The sequence below is a fragment of the Simochromis diagramma genome, unplaced genomic scaffold, assembly GCF_900408965.1.
Source record: "Simochromis diagramma unplaced genomic scaffold, fSimDia1.1 OVJJ01000321.1, whole genome shotgun sequence".
NCBI classification, from domain to species: domain Eukaryota; kingdom Metazoa; phylum Chordata; class Actinopteri; order Cichliformes; family Cichlidae; genus Simochromis; species Simochromis diagramma.
In genome coordinates, this window is record NW_024386772.1 from 13,711,184 (window position 1) to 13,716,964 (window position 5,781).

The 5,781-nt window shown below is 43.5% G+C and overlaps 1 long non-coding RNA gene across 1 annotated transcript; it reads right to left on the reverse strand.

The window, feature by feature from the left end:
* Positions 1-3,303: 3,303 nt before the first annotated feature.
* On the reverse strand, positions 3,304-5,392 carry LOC120739110. The gene is made up of 3 exons (XR_005697126.1): positions 5,024-5,392; positions 3,801-3,953; positions 3,304-3,601 (listed from the first exon to the last, which is right to left on the reverse strand). It is a non-coding gene; the product is annotated as an uncharacterized LOC120739110 (long non-coding RNA).
* Between the last annotated feature and the right edge of the window lie 389 nt (positions 5,393-5,781).

Consider the following 5,781-nt stretch of genomic DNA (forward strand, 5'->3'; position numbering starts at 1 on the left):
TTTTATGGCAGGAAGTGGTGCTCCGGCGATGCGCTGGGCAGTTTTCACGACCCTCTGCAACGCCTTCCGGTCCGAGGCAGAGCAGTTCCCATACCAGACTGTTATACAGTTGGTCAGGATGCTCTCGATGGTGCAACGATAGAAGTTCACCAGGATGTCTGAGGACAGGTGGTTCTTCCTCAGAGTCCTCAAGAAGAAGAGGCGCTGGTGAGCCTTCTTGACCAGCTTGGAGCAGTTGGTCGTCCAGGTGAGATCCTCGGAGATGTGGACTCCCAGGAACTTGAAGCTGCTCACACGCTCCACAGCCGTCCCCTTAATGTGGATGGGTGGATGTGGGTCAGCATTCCTCCTGTAGTCCACGATGAGCTCCTTGGTCTTCTCGGTGTTAAGCAGCAGGTTGTTTCTGTCGCACCACTCAGCCAGACGATCCACCTCCTCCCTGTAGGCGGCCTCATCGTTGTCACTGATGAGGCCAATCACCGTGGTGTCATCTGCAAACTTAATGATGGTGTTGGAACCATCAGCAGGTCTGCAGTCGTGGGTGAAGAGGGAGTAGAGGAAAGGGCTCATCACACAGCCTTGTGGTACACCGGTGTTCATCGTGATTGTAGATGAGCAGCGGTTATCCAGCCGGACATGTTGGGGGCGGTTGGTCAGGAAGTCCAGTAACCATTTGCAGATGAGGGAACTGATGCCCAGGTCTGTCAGTTTCCTGATGAGTTGTGAGGGGTGGATTGTATTGAATGCTGAACTGAAGTCTATAAACAGCATTCTGGCGTAGGTGTTGTTGCTGTCCAGGTGTGAGAGGACAGAGTGCAGTGCGATGGAGACTGCATCCTCTGTGCTCCTGTTCTGGCGGTATGCGAATTGGTGGGGGTCCAGGGTGGAGGGGAGACAGGATTTGAAGTGTGCTAGGACCAGCTGCTCTAAGCACTTAGTGATGATGGGGGTGAGTGCTACTGGGCGGTAATCATTGAGGCAAGATGGGTTGGAGTTTTTGGGTATCGGGACGATGGAGGTGGATTTGAAGCAGGCCGGTACCACAGCGTGGGCCAAGGACAGATTGAATATGTCTGTGAGCACTCCTGCAAGCTCCCCAGAACACGCTCTGAGAACACGCCCGGGGATGCCATCAGGGCCTGCAGCCTTGTGGACATTGATCCTGCTCAGCACCGCTCCTACATCGGTGGGGGAGAGAGTCAGAGGTTGGTGGTCTGGCGTCATGTCTGCTTTGGTTGTGGTTGTGGGGTTCCCTCGCTCAAAACGAGCATAAAAGTTGTTGAGCTCGTTGAGGAAGGAGACATCAGAGGATGCGGGGGAGGGTTTGGTGGTCCTGTAGTCTGTAATGGTCTGGAGTCCTTGCCACATGCGTCGGGGGTTGGAGTTGGAGAAGTGTTCTTCTACCTTCTTTTTGTAATGGTGTTTGGCTTTTTTGATGCCCTTCTTTAGATTAGCCCTGGCTGTGCTGTAGGCGTGTGCATCTCCTGACCTAAAGGCAGTGTTGCGGGCCTTCAGGAGGAGACGAACATCCCGGTTCATCCAAGGCTTCTGGTTGGGGTACATGGTGATCCGTTTCTGAGTGGTGACACTGTCTGTGGTTTCGGAGATGTAATCCAGTACAGATGAGGCGTACTGGTCCAGGTCTGTGTGGGTGAACATATTCCAGTCTGTGTTTTTAAATCTGTCCTGGAGCACTGCGTCTGTCCCCTCTGGCCACACTTTAATTGTCCTCACAGCAGGTTTCACACGTTGGATGAGTGGTGAATACCTAGGTGTGAGGAACAGGGAGAGATGGTCCGATTGTCCAATGTGGGGGAGGGGTGTGGCTTTGTAGGCTCCAGCCAGGTTGGAATACACATGGTCTAAAGTCTTGTCTCCTCTGGTGTGGCAGGAGACATGTTGGTGGAATCTGGGGAGGACTGTCTTTAAGTTGGTGTGGTTGAAGTCGCCAGCAACAATAAAAGCAGCCTCGGGGTGTTTATTCTGGTGTTTGTTAATGGCTGCAGAAAGTTCTTTCATGGCCAACCTAGCATTAGCGTCGGGGGGTATATACACGGCAGTGAGTATGATCGAAGTGAGTTCTCTGGGGAGATAATAAGGTCTGCATTTGACCATTAAAAACTCCGCATTAGGTGAGCAGTGACTCTCAGTAGTAGTGGAGTTCATGCACCAAGCATTGTTAATATAAATGCACAAACCTCCACCTCTGGTCTTGCCGGAGTCATCTGCTAGCCTGTCGGCTCGGTGTGTGTGGCGTCCTGCTAACTCGATAGCATTGTCCGGGCAGCTGTTGTTCAGCCATGTTTCGGTGAAAAACATGACATTTGAGTCCATAATCCGTCTGTTGTTAGTGATGGAGAGCCGTATCTCATCCATTTTGTTTGCCAGAGAACGGACATTGGCGAGAAAAATACTGGGTAAAGGCAGCCGGTGTGGTGTTAGCTTTAGCTTAGCCCGTAGCCTACCTCGCCTTTGTTTACGATCTCGGCGCCGTCTGCGTGCACTTCCGCCCGGCCGGGGAGAGTGGGCAGCCTCCGGTGTTCTGGAGATCTCTGGGATGAGTCGGAGATCGGCGATAAAACTGTTGGAGTTGTGAGTCCAGATGTCCAGAAGCTCTTGTCTGCTGTAGGTCAGCAACGCACAGCAATTCTGGACGAATAATCCGGTTAAAAGTAGATAAAAAACCGCTAAATAGCAGATTCTGGAGAGACACTGAGCCTCGCGTTGTTCACGCGCCGCCATCTTGGAATCATGATAATCATGATATCATAATCTGATAGCCTTGGTAATCTTCAAATGACAACAGAAATCAGAGGTTGCAGTTTGTAGTTTGCTTATTCAAACTGATCCAAAACTAGACAGTAGGTGACTCGTTTTCTGCAACAAACATCAAATAACGGTAATATGTTGACCTTTCAACATGACAAGTAAAAGTTTGTGTTGTACTGACCTTTCACTTGCACTTGAGGCTAAAGACCTTGAAATGGCTTCTTGGAGCTCGGGGTCATCTGACAGGTATTCTTCCTCAAACAGGCCAAGATATTTACTGCAAAGCCAGAATGTTTTGTAAATTATTTAGTTAAATTACATATTAATGATGTTGACATAATTACATTATCACAATACATAGATTGGCCTCAGCATTATTAAAGTTGTGTGGGATCATCTTGACAGAGAACAGAACAAAAAGCCTTGAGAACTATTCCTGAACCATGCTTAAAGAAATTCAATAAAAAGAAGACATCACCATTCAGAAAGCTTGGTTAAGAGAGTTCAAGCTGTGTTGAAGACTAAAGTAGCTCATATCATAGTTTTGTTCTACTCTAATATACTGCGTTTCCATGTCTGTTTGTAGACATAATTTTGTAGACTTCAGTAAATCACTGTGCTTATTTCCTATTTTTCCAGCAAAAAACAAAGAAAGAAGGAGTGGCTCATGACTTTTGCACAATATAGCTCAAAAGATTAAAGGATACAAACATGTACAAAACACTTTACTTGGAGCGACTTTTAGATAGGAATATTTACCACATTTGTCAGAATTTAAAGTTTCTGTGAAATCTTGCCTGCTTGTATGGCTACTCTCTCCATCAGAATATGTCTGTAAATTAAAACAGATAATACATTTCATTATACTGACAACACAATGGCATAGTAAATATTCGTATTATGTTTATGTATTATGTATTAAAACATAACACAAGTGACCATGTTTAAGGGAGTTTAAAATCCATCTTTGCCTTTTTCACTCTCATTTTATGAACATTCATACATTTGCTGAAATGCTCAGGATTACTTACTGATTCATTGTCCTCACATAAGATGACCTTGTCAGGTCTGACATAAATTGACTTCTGATGAAACAGGTTTTTCACAAGGTCTCCATTCAAAGTCTGTTTGGAAGTGAGTGATGGCTCAACAAGTTTGGTGTGGCATGCCGGCAAATCTGTAGTCTGGGGTAGGAAAAAAACATAGTGTATTTGAAATTTTTGTTAAGGCTAACAGACTACAATACAATACAGTACATTAAAAGGTTTCTAAAAGATATCAATCCAGTCATCCGACCAGTGCTCCCAGATCCTTTTTGGAAATACCCAAAGTTGACCTTTAATAGTATAATAATCTAAGTAACAAAAAAAATCTTTTTATGAAAAAGGATCTAAAGCTTGCCTGCATCCTACAACAACTGGCTGAAAGGCAGTCCTTATTGCCTGCATTAATAATTAGTCACAGTCACAGCTAAACTCCAGTGCAGATTTTAAATTTCCATTTTCAAAAAGCCAAGTTTTTTTGTTACGCCTTGGCACATGTGCAGTTAGATGGTCCTGCAAGACAATCACTTCTTTGGTGAAAGAATGTGACCTGTTTAGCTGTGCTGGAAACCTAATAGAGGATAAAGGCAAAGTAAACATTTCTGCATGTAATATACTCACACTCCTCCGATCAATGAAGTATATTTGATTTAAAAAAAAATACACCATGCTGTACACATGTCCAATTTGCATTTATAAACACCCTCTAGCCCCATGGTAGCTAGGATAGGCTCTTGGAATCCTGAATTGGATAAGTGAAAGAGAATGGATGGATGGATGGGTGGATAGATGATGGAGTGGGATGGGTGGGTGGAGAAACTTAACAATCACATAAAAAAAAGTTCTTGAATTCACGGAGTACTTTTGTTGCTTTAAAAAAGTTTCATTAAATTATATACTGCCGAAAAACTATGTATTGTAACAACTGAATGATGTGCTTTGCTTTTACACAATGTTTGCAGATTAAGCTTACAGGACGTGAAGTATTATAGAAATTGCTTGTTTCTACAATTAAACAAATTAACTGTTGTGCACCAATGACTTGTGCACAGTTTAGTCTCCACATCCACACGATGTCAGTCTATCGCACAATTTTTTTGTTTTGTTTTTTTGTGATATTATTGTTTACTTAGCATCGTTGAGCAGTTGAAACCTACGGGCAATTACTAACCTTCCACTAGTCAGTTCAGTGCATTTAGTTCTGTTCTTACCTCTTCTGCCTTGGGCCTTTTCGAGTGAAAGGTCTAAGATTGTAGATGGGACCCGTTGTGGGGGACTGCTGTGATGTGGAAGGCACCTTCTCCATAACGTTAGCTGGATAACCAGAGATTATCTGCCCGGAGAGGTTCACTGCATTTGGTCTTTCACGATGAAAAAGTGAATAAATTTCTTCATCAGTAGTACGATGCAGCATACTAGTACAAATATTAGGTTGTCCAGAACATGCATTTGCCAGGTTGTTAATTAGCTCCTCATTACTTAGAATTTGAGCCACAAGATTCCGTGCGGACTGGCTCATAGTGCCATTCCTCACAGGTACAAACAAGGAAAACACTAGATGGCGCAAGCGCCTCCTTCACATCAAGTTTCATATATATATATATATATATATATATATATATATATATATATATATATATATATAGTAATATAATACATACATAGTAATCCAGAAGTTAATAAATGTGCAAATCATAGGGTATTAAAAGAAGTTTTCTGCTTGTAACTGCATATGGTACAGGATGTGCTCAGGATGTGAAACTCATGATCATTGGCCTTATAACGAAAACAACAGGAAACAGCTCAGGGTGTAAGTGAGATGTATACATACATACACACACACACACACACACACACACACACACACACACACATATATATATATATATATATATATATACACACATACATAGTGGTAGTATTTTTTTTTACAAAGTACTAACTTGCAAATACATCTGAATAGTGGGTG